Source organism: Haliaeetus albicilla, chromosome 6 (genome assembly GCF_947461875.1).
Source record: "Haliaeetus albicilla chromosome 6, bHalAlb1.1, whole genome shotgun sequence".
Classification (NCBI taxonomy): domain Eukaryota; kingdom Metazoa; phylum Chordata; class Aves; order Accipitriformes; family Accipitridae; genus Haliaeetus; species Haliaeetus albicilla.
The window spans coordinates 41726957-41746467 of record NC_091488.1 but is presented as its reverse complement, the minus strand read 5'-3'; the positions used below and the strand labels follow the sequence as shown (position 1 = coordinate 41746467).

General features: G+C 41.7%; 1 protein-coding gene across 11 annotated transcripts in view; it reads left to right on the top strand.

Annotated features, from left to right (window-relative positions):
• Positions 1 to 19511, top strand: part of ZBTB20 (zinc finger and BTB domain containing 20) — a 513942-nt gene that overhangs the window by 125315 nt on the left and 369116 nt on the right. For all 11 annotated transcript variants that reach the window (XR_011325138.1, XR_011325139.1, XM_069785795.1 and 8 more), the window contains one exon: positions 1565 to 1686. The gene's annotated coding sequence lies outside the window, so the exon portion shown is untranslated. The remainder of the gene's footprint in view (positions 1 to 1564; positions 1687 to 19511) is intronic.

The window sequence follows — 19511 nt, the reverse complement described above, 5'->3', positions numbered from 1 at the left end:
CCCAGACATCTCAAGAGGTAGGTCCACAGCAGCTTAAACTGGTCAGTTGACGCTGCTCTGTTGCCATTCCTCCACTTGTATAGTTCTGCTGCCTCCTTAGCTCTAACCCCCAAGTTTCATGCCTGGACGTTGAGCTGCAGCTGGGGGTTGATGTGGCTAAAAACACATGGAAAAGAAATTTTCATTCAGCTGAAAGCTCCCTGAACCAGACATTTATCCAGTCCTGGCTCAAGGATGGATCTGGGGACGTGGGGCAAGGAGAGAAAAGAGATGAGGGAAGGGTGGGATTGTGTCAGCTTCAATTCAAATTACCTTACATTGTAGTGCAGCCGCATTCTTAAGCTTCTGGAAATAATAACCCAGTGGTTTCAGCAAGATACAGCTGCAAGCATAGGGTATGATAGTTAAAGGAACCATGGCTTTGGAGTTTACTTTCTCCACTATTTTCCAAAACCTGCATTTTGGTACACATCAGAACCTCTGAAGATCACACACCTCAACCTTTCTATCCTTGAAAAGGGAAAATGATATGAAGGCTTGATTAATTTCTTTCATGAGGTTTGATTGCTATATGTCATTAGAAGCAGATCAGGCGAGGGGGAAAAAAAAAAAAAGAAAACATTTTTGTAAGCAGTAGGGAATTTTCCCCTTTGAAAAAGAGCTAAAACTCCATTAAGATTTCAGCCAGCTTTAAATTAAAAATTGTGTCTGAAAATAATCTGTAATGTATTTTGAGTGCCAGCAAGGCACGTCAGGGCACTATCAACACAAGTTTCCTCTATGTACAGCCTGTGATGTGGATCCTATATCTTCAGTCACAGTGTTGTTATGCCACGCGTGCTGGTGTGAGAATGCCCATCAAATTAACGCTTGGCTTTCTGCTGATCATAAAAAGCCGGTGTACCACATACCATGTGGCTGACTGGGGCAAAGTGAATGGAGCAGATGACTGCTGGATCCTAAATACTACACCTGGCTTTGTACGCAAGCTAACTTGACCTAATACTTTTTACCATGGGTAGTCCCACTCCATTAGGTTGCAATAGGTTTGCTTACGCTCCAAAAAGTTTCACTTGTTACGTTTCTGCAGGACAGGCCCTTAATAACAAGCCTCCAGAGTGATTGGGTCTTCTTTCCCCTGTCCGTGCGCCACTGAATGTTGGTACTTTACTTCTTCTGCCCCCGCTGAGCACCAGTCCTTGAGTATGATGCTGGGAAGGGGAGAGTTCTGAAGTAAAGCTAGCAGCTCCGCTCTGTGGGCAGTAACAAACAGCAGACCGTTCCGTTTCACTGAGTTTCGAGCGTTTGAGGGGACATGGGGATGTGCAGCATGCAGCCTGAAATCATGCGCTTTTTTCCTGCAAGATTTTTATGTCAAGTCCACATGGATGAGATTTGTGGCTGTCGTCTGCAATTGGTACTCCCACTGCAAAGCCTTTGGAGAAAAACCCTTTGCTGGTGTATCATGCTTCTGGTAGGGTCTGTATTGGAGTTCCAGCCAACTGTTTCTAAAGGTTTTTGCTTCATGTAAGATCTTAAAGGTCCTTTTCTCTTCTTCTTTTAGGGAACTAGAGGGATTGACACATCCTTTACATCCTGCATTTACTCTGACCACAGTCCCTCCCTGTTCTCACAAGCGGAGCTCAGCCCTGCTTCCCTTCCTGTTGATTCCCAGTCAGCTACATGGTAAGTTTTCATTATCTCTAGACTTGTTGCCACAAGGTAAAATTCTGGCAGACTCTCTCTAAAATCCATTAGCACTGGGCATTGAGGGCAGAGTACTTCATGCCCATCAAAGATCGCTCGGTTGTATTCCAGGCTGACTGCAAGGAAAGGAAGATAGTATTGAATTAGCATTGGAGCTGAACTTCAGCATAGATTGTTATAGGAATAAAATATGAAGTAAAATATGTGACAGAATTAAATCCATCAGTTCTAATAAAGGAAACAGAAGAAAGCAAAGAAATATTGGACCCTTAAATCCCATTAACCAGGCCAGAGAGAGAATGTGTTAAAAGGGAGCTGCACTGTATCTTTTTTCATTGTTTGATGAAATAATCTTTTTCACCCTTTAAGTGGTGTGTTTAAAAATCCTGGTATTTCTGAAACAAAGAGAATACACAGCCACCGAGCTAGCTGGTTTTTATACCTTCCTTTTCTGAGTATTGTCCTTCAGTACAATACAGAGCCATTTCTTTGTTCTCACAAGCTAGCAGTTAAATTGTATGTAAATGTATGCAAATTAGATGCTGTCTAATAAAGAGAGTCATTAGATGGAAGAAATATTTAGTTTAGGGGGGGGAAAAAAGAAAGAAAAGAAAGCAGGTGTATTTTGCAATAGAAAAATGTAAGATTGCAAAAGCTCCTCAAACTTTGGGTGAGGGCTTTTTATAAAGCCATTAAAATATTTTCTAAAAGACTTGCGCTACTCTTGGTCCTTTTTTCTGCACATTTTTTATGTGTATATATATGTACAGTTCTGTGATCTTTTCTTATAGCACAGCCAGTCTGAGTTTTATATACATACTTGAACAGACATGTAAATATTGTATTCATAAATATTTGATTTCTTTAAATCATATAGCTATGAATTTACACATGTGTACCTTGTGTTAGGGTGTGTTTTTTGCTTACTGAGTATATACAGGTGGAATCCATGTGGTAAATTTTATTTTCATGGATTGATTTATTCATCGTACACTCTGACTGGATACCTTCTCACTAAATCATCTTCCTCCATTTTATCAATCCCCTCCTCAACAGTTTTAAAGCTGCTTTTTTTTTTTTTATTGCATTTTATTTATTCAGTAAATCTCAGTGCCAGGTATGTTTCCATTCTTTCACTTCCATTTTCTACTAAGTAATCCCTTTTGAGGTATGGACCTGATTTAAGCCTGAAGCAGGCGTGACCTTTCTAAACACGATGAAGTCAGAGCTTTACTGTCAGGTGTCGGAGCACTAAGATGCTAGGAATGTGAAGCTTTGGGTCATCCAAAGGTGGAGATTCCACACCTGTGGATGAAGCACTCGGCATCCTTCTAGGCTCTGAAAGATTTAAAATTGATTAACCTTATCTTCTTGCCACTTCTAAGGAGATAAAATTTGAGACTTTAATCTCTCTACTTTAGAATCTGTAGTCCTGCTCTTTCAGCTCTTCTGTTTGGGTGGATTAGTATACATAGATGACATGGCTCAATTATTTTGAAGTCATTGCTGTATTTTGTTTCTGATGGTCAGTTATCGTGGTTCAGGCAGGCGAGCCGCTATCTGTATGTCGACTGGCATATTTTTTCTGTTGCAGTTTTGCAAGTCTGGAATTCTAAAGGCATATATGTATATGTGTATAAAATATATGTATATAAAAATAATGTTGTTTAAATATTTACATATAAAGCTAAGGGATTGGCTTCCTTCCCAGAATTACTGGAACTACCTTCCCCAGGAACATTTGGACTTGAAAAATCTCTACAGCAACACTTTTCTTCTGCAACTGAACAACTTGTGAAATGAGTGACTAGTTCTGCACCCTTTGCTGTTCGTATAGGTTCTTTAGCTTGGGGTGATGGAGAGGCCTCTGTGCATGGGTAATACATTTCCAGTTAATTATGGTAAGATTCTCTTTTATTGCTCTTTCCCCCCACATTTTCTCATTGGCTTATTTTACAAGAGAGCGTTTACGAGAGGAACTCTAGCACAGTGGGAGTATTTTTGTCACTGTGCTAGGACAGGTCCATGCAACGTGCTGCATCTGGGCCACGTGCAGTCCAGAGGCAGCAATTCCCATCTGGAGAGCGGCAGGGCACACGGACTGATCCCTCGGAATGAACTGGCTCCCCGGTTGCCCAGTGTCCCGACCGTACTGGCTGAGCAGTCAGCAGAGAAGCCTTAATGTGTGTCTGCTACCCAGTGGGACGTGTAGGCAGGGTTGTTGTAGGGAGATGGTGGAGGGTTGGCAGTGAATATTTCAGGGGCTCGTAAAGGTATAACAGAAGATGTAAGGTGGGGATTAGCTCTGTGGGGAATGCAAGGAAAATCTGAGCTATAATGTGAGGATGCTAGACAGAGATAAGGTTAATAAAGTGAGGAGAAACACGGGGTATAGTGACTAAGAGGGATGAGTCCACATTAGTAAACAGAGAATGTTGGTGATTTGTGCACTCACTGGGGGCACCACTCTTCTAGGCTGGCTGGCATTGAGTGTCCTGGGAGAACTGAGTCACTAGTGATGTAGACATTTAACATTGATGTTTTCATGCAGTTTGCAATCTAGCTAGGTGTATCTACACAGGCTCTTCAGATTTTGGGAGGTGGTTGCTAGTCCTGAAACCCAAATTGGGAGTTTTACACTGGAGATGGGTGAGGCTGATGTTCAGAAAAAGTACTTTCTGTGTCTCACATTCTTGAACAGGATGCAAAACATACATATAAACAAGAATGACGCTCAAATGGGGGAAGAGTGATGCAGGCTTAGGGGCAGGAATCTGATTAATTCTGTGTTCCTCTCCAGACTTCCTGTGGTTTGGAGTAATTGTTCAGAGCAGGAGAGAATTCAGTGCCTATGTACTTTTGAGGATATGCGTCTTACTACCTTGCCCATCTTGACAATATCGGTAATACAGCTTTCCTACCCTTGAAGTACATTGCGAGGATATATGCATTAAAAGATGTGAGGCTTCTGTATCCTGTGCTAATGAATCCAAAAGCAGTACTGTAGACGGATGTGGGAATCGGACCAGTGGTCCATCTGGTCAAGCGTCGTCCTGTTAAACGTCTGCAGCAGAGGAAAGCACAAGAAATCCCAAGTTGTAATAGTGGAACAACCAATATTTTCACTAGTGATCTGGAAAGTAAATGAAAATTTTTAAAGTTGTATTTCTCAGGAGCTTGTGCATCTTTAAAAAAAATAGTTTTAAGAAATAAAATATGCCGCACTAAACTAATCCTAGAGCTAACGAACAGGCATTGGGACTAGCAGCTTTTGCTATTACCTACTGCTTATTATTGTTATTATTATTATTTCTTTTTAATTATGCAAAGTGCTAATCAGTTTGATTATGCACAGTGCTAATCAGGTTAATTATGCAAAGTGCTAATCAGTTATTCTCTAAGCACACGAGGAGAGCAGAGGTGCTGGCAGTGAATGGTGGTTCTAGATGGGGGTAGTCACGGCAGTCATTCCTTATTAAAAGAGGAGTAGGTGAGATGACAGGGGTTTTTGCTTCCATTAAAAAGTAAATTAAAAAAAAAAAGCAAGCCATGAGGGTGATAGTTCTGGTGGGGTAATGTCTTCTTTCACAGCAAGGCAGACTTTTTTTCCAAGCCAGCTCATGCTGTTGGATAATTTCTGTAGGAGTTTGAGTGCACTAATTTGGGCAAATATATTGCAGAGGAGTCTTGTAATGGGTGGGGTACAAGTTGCCCCCTCTTGATAAGTTGGGATGCATAACTAGAAAATCACAAATTAAGGGAGTTTGCTCAGTCTTAACGTAGAGTCATCTTTTAAGCACTGGTAAATAGGATACTGATAATGCAACGTGAATGGCAGTTGATCATATGTTTGTATGGTGGAAGGTACTGCATGAGCATACAAAATGTGTTTCTTTCAGTATAATGCCTTTACAAGTTGTAAGAATGTAGGGTGCCTTATCAGTGGAACATACGTTAGGCTGTGTTTCCTCTTCCTCTTTAGCACTAAATTATAAACTAGAATTTTGTGTTCCTGTGAAACAGGATCTGTTTTCAGTAAGCTATGTTCTTCTGATAATTACCAAAGATTCAGTGTCTCTCTTACTGTGCTCAGTGTCTAACATCTAACCAGTATTCCTTATTTGATTATGTTTCAGTGTTGGTGTGGGATACATAAGCATTACTTTTTTCAGTTAGTAATGGAGATGACATTCCCAGAGCAGAGAGCTACTTGCTCGTAAAAGTCTTGGGTAAAGGATCTTAAGAGGTTTTTTAAGTCATTAAAACAAAAGACTGCTCCTGTATAAGGCCATCAGTACTAGAAGGTTACTGCACCAGCAATGCAAGAGAAATTTTCCTTGAGAAATTAATCACTGAAGGTGCTTGCTTACGGGGGAGTAGTGACAGTTTTCAAGTATATTTAAGGTAGGAAGTAAAGCAAAGCATCAGTAACTTAGGGCTTAAACCAGAGCCTGAAAATTAATAGTATTGCCTTCTTGGCTTTGTGTCTACTCCACAAGGCACTGACCATCAAAACAAGTTTACTACTAGATGTGTGGTCACAAATACTCATCTATTCTTATAAATTCATTCTGGTGTTAGAAAGCTAGACATACTAAAGGTCCACCATCAAGTCTAGTGCCCTAGATCTGGAGGAGGGGAGCATGTGATGCAAATATTTTAAGCGAGAGGGAGATACACCACTGTCCTGAGACTTCAAATGCTTTCCTGACTGATCAGAATCCTCTGAAGTTAACTCACAACTTCCCATAAACTGATGGTGAATCAGGTCACTGCTACCTCTAGGTGCTGCTCCAGAAGAACTTGATCTGTTTGCCTCAGACCTGAATTTGACTTGAAGTAGTCCATTCCGCAGCCAGACGGCTTCCATAGATTTACCATTTTGCTTTCATTTATTGTCAGTGGCTCCAGTGCCTGTTTACTCTTTCAGTGCACTCCACTCCTCCCTCATCGGCTCTTTGATGAGACGCAGTAGCAGAGTGTGTATGATCTACCAAAATGGGGAAAACTCCGACTTCTTCATGTGATCCCTTGGCATCACGTAGCCTTGCAGGAAGCAGATGCTTACTTAGATTGCTGTACCGACAGAAAAGTGGCAGTCACACACTTTCTGGATTATTTCTCTATCTTTTGGAGGCTGGGCATATTATATCAAAAGGGAATTAGTTTGGAAGTTATTGTGATGCTTTAGGTATATTCTTTGCTACCATCCACATGTTTTCAAAAGGGAGTTTAATCTGGAAAGAAAACCCCAAAGTTTTCGTGTTCCTATGAGTGTTTCTCCTGAGTATTTAAAAGCTGGTGTAGATAGAGTCAGGGGACCCTTGAAAGGCCAATAGCATAAACCACACACCATAGTATTTGCATGTTAGAAATGTAAATCTACCTGAGGCATAGTCATAACCTCTGTTGAATTTCACCATCTTGGATGGCTTGCCTTCTGATGAATTGGGGACCTGGAAAGTCAGAAAACTTGTATTTTGCTCCTGTTTCTACTGCTTTCTTTGTAACCCTGCTAAATTGCATTACCTGGCTCTGCTTTAGTTTTTCTTGACGGCAAAGTATGAATGATGATACGGACCTAACACGGGGTTGCAGTTTGAAAGGCAAAGGTATTGTTTGCAAAGTGCTTTGATATCTCTGGTTTAAAGGGGTTATGGAAATGCAATGTACTATGGGGAGTTATCTGTGTTATTAAGAAGCATCAACAAATCTTGTGATACTGTGTAAATGCGTGCCAGATAGCCCCAAAATAGTTTGTGTATTCCTAAAAAGTGAAATGTAGATGGAGAAAACTCAGTTGCCTTGACATGAGGCTAATGGCTTAGCAACAAATGAAGAAACCCCAATAAAGAAGTCTGTGCCTCCTGCGCTTTGAGAAGCGTGTCTCAAGTGAACAGAGAGTTCATTTGCTTGTATGGCAGAAAGTCATTGCTTCAAAACTCCTTCTGCACCTTCCTGAGGAGCTGGTCTTCAGAGGTGCCGGCTAACTGCTACTCAACTCTGTAGGAGCTGAGTCTGCTCATTGGCATTCACAGAACTGGGAGCTGGTGGGGAATTAATAACAAAAAGATTTTAAACGTTCAGCCTGACCTTTCAAAGTTACTGACCTGCATTCAGGTTACAAATACACAGCAATTTTCTCTTGAGCTGCAAAGACTTGAAATGTTAAATGAGTAACTCGATCAGACTAGCAGCCCTTCTCCTCTCTGTTTGCTCGTGCCCAGCTGCCATGACTGGAGTAAAGGAACAAGAAAACTATCTAAACACATCCATATCTTACTGTGACACAAGTACTTGGAAGAAGCCCCACTGACATAAACTAACACAAAGTGACACTTTGTTTAAGAAGTTGTTTTGAATGTCTTCTCCCATTGATCTTCTGCAAGGGAGATAAATAAACACTGTGTGTGGTGCAGCCAGGCTGAGTATTTTTGCTCCTGCGAGTGTTTATACATTCTCTGGTGGTTGTTTGTATTGCTGTTTGTTGACTGTAAATTCCAGACCTGTATGTTTGTAATGTATACATTTAGAGGAGCGGTGCAGTTTTGGGAGTATGGTCAGGGTAGTGCTTTTTATGAACACAACCAGATGAACAGTGGGTGGGTTTTTTTTCCTCCTTCCAGAGGAGTGAATTAGTCTTTGTGTGCCCAGTGAAAGAGAGAGCTGCGATGGCAGGAGTTTTAGTTAAGCAGGACCTCCTGTGCTCACAGTCACGCAGGTAGGTGCGCGAGGAAAGCCACGCAGAACTCGTCTGGTAGGAATCCAGTTAGTTTAGCCTTTCATCTAATTAAGAAACGGGTCCCTTGGGCTCTCGGTTTGTTCGGTGATGATGAGGGTGATGCATGTTTTCTTTCCGGAGGAGGTGACTGAAGTTGTTACAGATGACAAAATTCCTGGTGGCAGAGACCCCTCCTGCCCCTCCGTTCCTGTTTCACGGTTCTCTCCCTTGTCTTTGAACAGAATCTTCCCTTTTTCACTTACTGTTGTTGTCAGCATCTCAATCCCTAGGACAGTGGGAGTGTGTAGAAGATTTTTGGGAACTGATGCAGGCACTTCTTCGTCCACCGAACTGAATGGGCATAGCTTCCTGAACATAATGTTTGTGTAGGAGGAGTTCAGTTTAATCGGTCACCATTTCTCCCATTAGGTGGAATTTTCCTCAAACCTGTGCTTCTGTCATGTTTGTGCAAGTTAAAATTATGTGTTTGTGATGTTCTGAATTGTTTAAAGCCTGCCTAGTGTTTTCCTTTTTGCTCTCTCATGCACATTATCTACATTTATTAGATGGAGGTTTTGCTGTCTTGCAGTTACCGTTACAACAACCTCTCTCATTTGCTTTTAAGTTTTACTGAGTTTTAACCATTTGTGGTTAGTTTTATTAGCTTTAAACATAATTTTTGTGGACAGCTGCTTCTGCTATGGGTGTGCTGTTTACAAATATGATGCTTGAGGAAAATACTTGGGTTTGCCCATGCTAAAATATTCTGATAACATCTTCTGAGGGTTCTTGTGCCTTCATGGTTTGGAATGATGCTTTGTAAAAAAAAAAAAAATCAACTGAATGACCTTTGTGACAGGGAGGTATTTTTTCCTTTTCTTCTTGACACTTGTGCATCTCACCACCCTGACAATAGCTGGTCCATGAAAATAAGGAGGACCTACTACCATTATCGGCTTCTTAATTAACTCAAGAGGCAGAGGTCTGTCTGGTGGGCCTGAAGGTTGCCATACTGTTGATGACCACAAAGCACTGATATGTTGGTGTGTAGCAGATTCTCGTTTTCACTTGGCTATTTGAAAATCCAGGGAATTAAACACATTTTAAAAAGGTGAAAGAATATTTCACTTATCTAAAGTCAAATCTGTGAATACTAGAATTAAAGTTGACAGAGCAGCCTTAATTTAACTTCCCTGTGCCTTTCCACTTTTTAATTATGTGATCATATGCTGTTTTCTGTGGGAACCAGTCTTCTCATAGTACACCTAATATGGACCTGGTCTGAGGTTGAAAAGAGGTTCTTTAGTAAGAGGCTGTTTTCTTTAAGACCAATTGCCTCACTTACTGCAAACACTGGGAAATGTTTAATATATGAGGCAGGAGATAGCAGAAAAAGAAAGGGTGCTCTTATTCTCAAGATTACGGTGAGAGCAGGCATGTGCTTAAAGCAAAAAAATGTGCTTGAATTGAGTTGCTTGTAAAATCAGACATTTTTAGATGGGTTACAAAGCAAGCTAGTATTTCTGTTTTCTCTTACCAGTTCACTTATTCCTTTTAACCCTTTGCTATTTCTACCTTTTAAAACATTCTATTTATTTTCCTTTAAAGAAAAAAAAAAAAGTCAATACCAGTAGTAACAGCCTACCCTCGTCTTGCCTTCTTTCTCATCACTTTGCTGGTATACGAAAGACATTCTCCCCCCCCCCTTTTTTTTTTTTCCTCCTCCCCATAAAATAGCAATTTCCAGGATTTTGACTTTCAGTTGGTAGGAAGTGCACTATGTTCCACATTATTCACTGACAAAAGTGCACACAACTCTTCCTGACACTTTTGACAGTTTAGTTGGAGATGCTGCTCTAAGTAGAATGTGTCTGTCTGTAGCCAGGTCCGTTTTCTAAGCACTGGGAATTCAGCTGTTTTCTTGTGAATTCTTCTTTTCATATTTTATTACTATGAAGAGAACACAAAGAGTTCTTGTTTCTTTCTTCCTCTCTCTCTTTTTTTTTTTTCCCCTCCAGTTGACACAATCAGTATTATTTGAAGGAAAAAATTACACACAGAATGGGAAATAGGGTGGGAAAATGTAATAGGATCTGCAAATCTTTTCTGTCTTGTCTGAGTAAATGAGAGCTGATGAGAGATGCAGCACAATGAGGGCTAGGGAATGCTAGCTGAACTGGTATATAAAGATTGTTTCATTTTGCTTCATTTCATTTTACTGTATTGAATTTGAAAGGGAAAATTGCAGCGGACATGAAAGTTTGCTGTGGAACCACCTTGGGTTGCTGTACCCTTGACGTGAACCTGGGCAAACATGAAAAGGAACGTTAAATAAAGTGGTGTATGAATTGTGTAGGTGTGCTTCTGGAGCTACTTTTTGAAGAGTGTCCTTTCACAAAGAGTGGCCCTGCCTCTAGGGTTATTCTGCTGCTTCTGTTTTTAATCTCTTTTATTGTCCACTTAGGTTACCAATTTGGGAAAGGTGTCACTGTGGGTTTTTTTGTGGTGGGGGTTTTTGGTTTGGGTTTGTGGTTTTTTTGTTTTGGGTTGGGGTTTTTTTTGAGCCAAAACCGTACTGATTTTCTAGCATACGTTTTGCAAGATTATGTGGCAACATCATTTTTGCATGCAGACTTTCAAGAAGACTGGAAGGACATTATTTCTTCCCCCATTTATGCCCACCCTAAAGGTTCATCTCACCTTTTCAAATGGGTATAACACAGGCTAGGACAGAACTTAGGTGAACTTATTTCTAGGTAGCATACTACTACAGCAATGCACTCATTAGTAGACAATTTCACCTTGTGTGTTACAAGCTGTAGTGCTTTTATCTAACCAGTGACTGCACAGCACTTGCTGGAAGGAGGATCTGTAGTTAAAATCAGGTGTGAGTCAGCTTAATCTGAAAAGTTGTTTTTTTGCAAATTATTGTGCTACTTTAGGCATGGATAATTCCCTCAAAATGGGCAAGGTAGGATTCCCCCCGCCCCCGCAAGTCTAAGTCAGTCGTGGAGGTCTGAAATAATGCAGCATGAACAGCAAACATTCCTGCATAAAGTCTCTGACAACACAGATTATAAGATTTGAGACTCCTGTAGGAGCCACTACTCTTGGGAGATATATTTGATGATAAAACATATAAAGATTAAACTTTTTTCTAATCTAAATAAACAAATCGTAACGTTCAGAAGTAAGATTCAACATTCTGTCTTCAGAGTCCGGGTGGCGTGATCCCAAGGCAGGTTCATGTCATGAGCAGATTTAAGGCTCTTCCCTTGGAAAAGTTTTTTAACTTCTGGATTTTTGAGACAGGCATGTTTGGCAAGAAGTTTGCTTTGTACACTCATTCCCTTACCAAAGTCCCTGAGGCTGAAGAGGCTGGGGTAGTGTTGGTGGGCATGGGAAGAGAAATGAAAGGGGATGGTTTTACTTTTCTCCAAGCAAAAAGGATGGGATGGTTTAATGGCATTGTGTAATACAGCTCTTCTGCCACTCTGAGGGCAAGGGAGAGATTGGGTAATTTTTTAATTAACAACCCCACACCCCACCCCAAGCCATTACTAGAGAACACCTCTCCCTCTCAATCGAGACCTGGCAAGTGCAAGGGTATCCACGGGGAAGTGAGTGTCTCTGGATGTGACTCATTCCAAGGAGCATCTCTTGAGCTCAGTATCTGAAAACTGAGTGTCGATAAGTGCCATGGATTCATGTTGCTAGTTTAAGCACAATCTGTTTTTTCCCTGGCTGTGGTTATGGAGGTGGAAGGGTTTCTTACTTTTTTTTCTCCAGGTAGACTCCATAGGCTCAGACAGGTAGATCTCAGATAACAGAAGGAAAGTGAAGAAAAGCGATGAAAGCAAAAGTTCTTCCCCCTCTAGGAGTGGGTAGCGCACAGAAGAGGGAGGCAATGTTCCCAATATGATGAGTAGATATAATGGCTATGCAGCATTAAGAACAGATCTGAGAATTTAAAAGCTGGTTGAAATCCGGAATGGGTTGGGGTTTTTTGGGGTGGGGTAGGGAGGAATGCTGTACGGCAACCAATCTTTTCTGCACATTATTTTAGTCTCAGTCTTTATGCTGTGCAGTCTGAATAGCTATCCTCTCTCATATACAATAATAATTCAAGGAATATTCTTTTTAGCAGAATAAACAAATTTTTGCTGCTTGACATGTGAAATGCTTGTACTAGTAAATTCCACAGACAGCTTCTTCCCCCCAATATTGTTTTGTCTGATTATACAACCTTGAAAGTTTAAAATTGACTGGTTTACTGTAAGAAGCATTAAGTAAATGCAATCTCTCTATTTTTAATAACAGTAGCTCAAATTTCATGTGAGATCACACTAGTCCTCCAGTGTAATTAAGTTTATGGTTTTCTTATGCACTTCAAATGCCTGTGATGTGCAGTTAATAGTATTTTTCAGACAAGTATTAGGACACCTCGGCAGCGATGCCAATGTGGGCTGGTGTCTATCAGCAGTGCAGACACCACAAAGTAATGGAAATTGCAAGACACTCTGCTATAATTTGTCTAAAAATATGCATGACAGCAAAGCTTTTTTACCTGAGTTTAGAAAGTGATAAGGCTCTGAATCAGAGTGAAGCTTCATAAATGAATCGGGCATGAAACAAGATTTTCAAGTTTGGCTCTAAGTCCAGTGTGTATTGAGAGTGAAGTATGGCTGAATAGTGGAGTTCTTCTGCATCTTGGATTTTGTGTAATGACTGTACCCCGAGTCTGGTTTCCACTGCATAAATTTTAGCTGTAAGCTGATGTAAGACTGCATAGGGAGTTCTGGAGGAAAGCTTTGGACAAACTTTTCATCTGTGTACATACACACACACACATGTTATTTTGTTTGTTTGAAGGAATTGTGATTTTTCAATACAAGAACATTCTTCTTTTATTTCTAAGGAAATAAAATTATACTGAAGATGCCTAAGAATTCCAGTGAAATTGCCTGAAATTATTGAAGCAAAATGTTTAATTTAATTTAAACTGGTGCAGATTTTTTGTTTATTTCAAAAAAGTTTTGATTTTCAAATGTTTTGAAGATGAAGGCCAAAACTTTGAATTCATGAGGAGGAACAATGTTTCTGACTTGGCTCCATCCGTCACGCTTGTTGGAACATTGCAAGTTACAATTATACTAGGTTTGGATGTAGAGCTGGATCTGTGTTTGCAGTATGTGTCACAGCTCTGTAAATCAGAACAAGATCTGATTATTCCGGTATCTTGGGATGTCTGGGCCTGAGTGCAGCATCAAGGTTTTGGGAGTGTTGAGATTCAGCTTGGTTGTGTATAGAAGTGTTGGAATTGAGCCCCGATCCCTTTCTGAAACAATCCCCTCTGATACGATAGGACTATCAGAAGTATCAGCAGTAATGGTAAAGTTCTTACATGTCAAAAAACCTGTCCTCCTCTAGAAGGCTGAAGTACAGCTTGCTTTATGTAAGTATTTAGGGACATGGCAAAGACCAATGGGTAATATGTGGGGCAGCTTCTCCATGACCGTCTTTTCAGCTCACGAGCTAACTCCTGTGCAATGCTGAGCTGTGTTGTGGGGATGGCAGATCTGGAAACTCTCTGGCAGTTAGCCGTAAACTAGCCCTTCCCTTCCCTTTTTTGAAACAGCACATGCAAATGCTAACCACCTGTTTATTTTGTTCATGCAAATTTTTGCCCATGCAAATTTAGGCTACAGGTTTCCTTTGTTACACATAAAGAGGTTGGAATGCCCTTTCGGGTGGGAAATAACAACAGGGATAGTTTAGCAGCACCATCTTTTTTTCTGTTTTCTCCTTAATCAAACGAGCATCACACAGACTTCGGCGAGACTGCTGCATCAGTGAGGACTACAGGATTTGGCCCTACAGGTATTAACTCGTGTCAGTCCTGGGGGGGGCTTTCTTTGCCTGCTAGCTGCCTTTTTGGGGGACCGATGGGCGCAGGAAGCGGAGCAGTTGGGACGGGCTCTGGGAGAACCTGCCGTGGCTTCAACTGTCCATCGCTGGCTGGGAATCGCTAGTTGACATTTGAGAGAACATGCTTTGTATGAGAAAGTGATGAGCGAATGGAAATTGAAACAAAAGGGTTGAAAATAGAGCTGTAATCAATCTTGCCCCGTATCTCAATAAACCAGGGACATTTTTTCATAGTGAATTTGGGGCAGATATCGCAGCAAGTGCCACGATAGCGGGGTCTTCCCCCCCACTCCCTCCTCCCCTTCCATTAAATCTACATTTGGAAGGTGGATGGTGCTGACTCATAAATTAAATTGGAGTAATACATACAGTGTATATATATTTCTGTCACTTTGTCTCAAATTAAACACGAACCTTCTCCCCTGACAAGATGATAGAAAAGTTAATTGCTCGCCCTGGCTTTAAATTGGAATTTGAATTTGCAAAATGCTAAAGGTTTATGAGATCTAAATCATGAGGAGCTTAAATTACATTCCTGTGATAAAATATTAATAAATCAATTAAAACATAAGCCGAGTATAATATTACTTTTTTTGTAGGAACCTTGAACACAATAATTCATTAGAGTGTGCAGTAACAATTATTGTATCTTTTTTAATTTTCTTTTTTATTAGGTTTTTTTTTTAAACTGGGGAAAAGGCAACATCAGATGGGAACACACCACACAATGGTGGAATATTATCCCGGTACCAAATCCAGTCATCTCCTAGTAACGATGCACATACATACAAAAGCATCTGAGCACCCTGAACTCCACACATCGCATCGTGGCTCCAGTATAACAAGGTGCATTCCCTGAATGCTGGGGGCAGTTTCTCCCATTTCCACCATGGGAAGGAAGGGTGGTAGCACAGGAAGAAGGGAAGAAATCTTACTGCTCCTGTTTGGTTTTTTGTTCCTTTCCAGCCTCTTCCCATGCCATTTTATTCTTTTCTTATTCTCCTTCTATTCTCCTTTCCCTTTCTGGGTATAAGATTGGTATGATTTCAGTGTCAAAACCATCAAGAAGTCACAGACCTTTCTGTAAAACTGGCCAGAGTTTTGCGTTGGGGAAACCTAGGCTAGAACTGGATTTGGTTACTAGATTTTTCAGTTACGTTGTGAACAACTCTCACGGCTCTAATCTTTACATAACCCATTTCTGTGTACTATATAAAGAGCACTTCAGGCACAGTATGAAACTTAGTTATTATTTGAGGAAGGAGGTGTTATGCTAGCTCAGCATGCATTTCTTATATGCAAATATTAATACACAAGGAATGCAATTATTACGTAGATCTGCACACGTCTAGTGCCTGCGAAGGTGCGGATTCCTTCGTCAAGTGCATTTTACCTTCTGCAAAATGTCTGGACTGCATGTCTGATACAGCTATGCTTGGTAAAGGGTCTAATTGCTATTATTACATTATTTGTGTTGAATTCTCGAAACGTTGTTTGGTACAATTACACGTTGGTGCCAAATTGGCAGCTCTGGGGACTGAAGTCTGCTGTATATATCCATACCATAGGCACCGTGGCTGCTCTGCCCGCCCTCCCCTGCGCCCCGGAGTCGTGCACATCCATCGCTCCTGCACGCGTCGAAGGATTTACCGCATACTCTCTTATTTTTGCTACTCGCAGGACCCCGGCTCGTCGCGCCCTCTCCTCCTGCGGGTCATCTGTGCTGCAGCCGAGGGATTTTTTTGACTAAACCAGGGAATTTAAATAGGAGCCCAAGTGGGGACGAGCGGCGGGTAGAGAGGGCTGTGTGCGGTAGGAGGGAGGGAAGGGGTGCGCAGCTGCGGCCCCCCCCCCCCGCCTGCTAGCAGCCTGCAGCCATCTCGCTTGCAGCGGTCCGGGGCAGCTGCCGTTGGCCAGCTGAAAGCAGTTAGGGCCAGAGTCAGCTGGGGAAAACAGTGAGGAGAGATCCAGGAGCAGGTGGTGGTTTGTGCTTCTCACCACCCGACTGAGTAACGCTTTCCTGCGCTGCCTAGAAGCTGCGGCAGGCTCCGGTTTTCCCTGGGTGCGGGATCCCTCGTGATGCTCGGGGCCCTCCCTGCAGTGACACCGCGACCGGTGGATTCAAGGATCCTGCTTTACTGTGCTCCTGGCTGTCCTAACTTGGGAGTGACTTCAGCTTGCAATTAAACCTTAGTTTCCCCAGGCTTTTCCATTTGCCATCCCTCTGCTGATGAGACCGGTCAGGGTCTGTTGTAGCGATGCAGAATATAACAGAACTTTGTGTTTCTGAGCACATGTACCATGTCAGTACTGCTAAGCTCTTCATCAATATTAAAGAATCGGTTGTTAGTTTTTACATGCGTTGCTTTTCATTATCCTCTTTTTAAGAAGGGGTATGTGGGAAAAGTCACTTTCCACCAGCTCTCGGAGTCATGTAGCAAGCCAGTGGTGGAGATTCAAGTAGACTACATGCCTACCAACAGCCCACCCTTGCACTGAACCTCACCAGAATTGGAGAAACGCCAAAGATGATGACTCTTGTTCATTGGGAAGTAGAAGGTGGTCATTGAGCTTGTTTTAAGCAGACTGAGAAGCAGCTATCGGATGCAATTAGCTTCTTGCGGCTACCAAAATGAGCTAGCGTTTAAACCAACAAGCTAAAACTGAAGGCTTCATGTCACTAGGATGGTCTGATCTTCCTTTATTGTGATTTTTATAGCGATAGATTGTTGAGGGTTGACCCAATGTTGTTTATTCATGGCACTTGTTAATTGCATTTACTCAATAGATCCCGTAGTTCACAAATGCTGGTTTAGCGTGTGACCAAATCTTTGTGAGCATTCCTGTAAATAAATTTTAAAAATTGGACTAGCTGAAGTTTGTGTGTGTGTGTAGGGAGGTGTTCCAGATTTTTCTTGTGTGCAGGGATGACTTCCAGCAGAAGCTAAGAAAACTTTTAATGCCAAGTTCTTTGTCAGTGATAGCTGTCTGCGAATCATAGGAGTTACGCTGGGGAAGTGCTTTCTCTATGGCATGCCGCCCTTGCTGGGGGGGGAAAAGTAGACTGTATGCGTAAGAGCATCATTACCCCCTGCCCTCCCTGGAGCTGGAAATTTATTTGAGCCCTGGGTGACATCAGGTGCTTGAGGTGGTGAATTAAGGCCGGCGTTTTGGCTCGTAAAAACGGAGAGGAGGGCACGAGCTGGCCAGTGCTGGTACGAGTGGTACCCTACGACTCTGAGGATCGTCCTGCCCAAACCCTTCCTTCCCTGTCCCCCAGGGGATGGCCATCCCTTCTCTACCCCTGCCCCAGGGAGGCAGCCCACGGACGGACGGACAGACGCCGCGGTAAGGATTTCCATGCCTGTTGGGGGCACTGAGGTTCTCGCCGCCGATGGTAAACACGATTTGGCTCCCGCGCTCTTGTAATCAGGCTTTCTCGCGCTGAAACAGAGATTGCTCTATTGCAGTGCCAGGCCTCTAGCAATACCAACTGTTAAATAATAAACAGGCCCTGGTTGTTGGCAGTGGCTCCCCGGCCCCCCCGCCCCCACCAACCCGGAGTACCCATTTTCTGGGTTTACCTGCCCGCCTGTGCTCTAAAGCACGGACCGGCACCCGCGTTCGGTGGAGGTGGAAGCAGCACAGAGACATCAGTCTCTGTCTAATCTGCTTAGTTTATTATTCTCCAAGGACCTGGGGTGATATAGCAAACATGCAGTGCTTTGGCAGCACTAACAATGGCTGTGCTGTCGTTCTAGATAATATTACAGACTTTTGCCTAATGCACGGGATGTTTTTTTTCCTCTGTTCATCTGCCTGTTTTTTAAACTCTTCTTTTATTTTCCTTTTTTTTTTCTTCCTTTTTTTTTTCCGAAGGGGTGGGGTAGCTGCTGGGAGGGACTAGTTCCTCCTTAATCAGCTCTGGTTTTTGCTGTGAATTAAAAAATGAAGTAGCATGTTTAACTGGCTTGTTCTCCTGGTGGCAGAATGGTATTTATTGTTTTATTGCATTAAGAAGTATTACTAAGCCTTTTTCCCGTAGTTTATGGTTAGAATGAGCATTGGAATGAAGAGCAATTTTTTTTCTTAGTGAATGAAGGGACTCCATTATGGAAGTCACTCCACCAGTGGGGAAAAAATACTGCGGCAAATAAGCCCCCATTCTTATCTTCATTTTGGCCACTTGTGTAGTTTTCGTTTGATTTCCTTACTACTGTGTACACTGTACACATGTGGAAAACAGTATGTCCTGTTTTATGCAGAAGTGAAGTTCAAGAGCTTGGAGATAAGTTAGGAAAAAATATTGTGATACTGTAAAGAAGAAGAGTTTATACTGCAGAGTTAAAATGTAATGGCATGAATAGACTAGTATACATATTAATTTTCCTTTTGTTCTCTAAAACCTTGAGTGGAACACAAACCAGAATTTTCGCTTGGTGGGATAATGATTTTTTTCTTTTTTTTTTTTTAAACCCATATATGAAATGAATTTTAAACAAAGGTTTTTCTCCATTCCATACAATTACAATGGCCTATATTTGGAGTCAACTAAACTTTGCACAGTATAGACGATTTTTGCTCATCTGTGAGGTAATTTCCTGAGCTGTGGGTTAACCATGGCATGGATGCAAAGAAAAATCTTGGTGTTTTCAACAATACTGCATTGTAAAAAGTGTGGTGTTTTCCAGTGTTCTGGTGGGAATTCTGTCATAAAATTTCCTATCAACTCTTCTTGAAACTCCATCCTTTATCATAATTACAGCAGGTGCAAATATAAGGAAGCAAATGTAATCAGACCTGGGAGCGCTGCCCTGTCACTAGCTTTTCATTTCCTCTGTGCAGCTTTGCTGTTACAGGTCTGAGAACCCTTTAAAGCCCTCACAGAATTAGTGTTTAGTGTTTAAACTAAAACACAAGATGGTGAGGTCTGAGGCTCACTGATGCTGTTTCCTCTTAAAATAGATTGCGTAATATATGTATATCTATCCATTTTCATTAAGTGAGTCAAGTTAAATACTCCAGAATAAGGTGGGAAAACTTGAGTTTGTCTAAGTCCTTGGGCCAAATCTCATCATATGGGATTTTCAAAGGATCTAGATGACGTTAGGAGAGCAGCACTCTTTACTTCCCAAGGCATTTGTTTTCCTAGCAT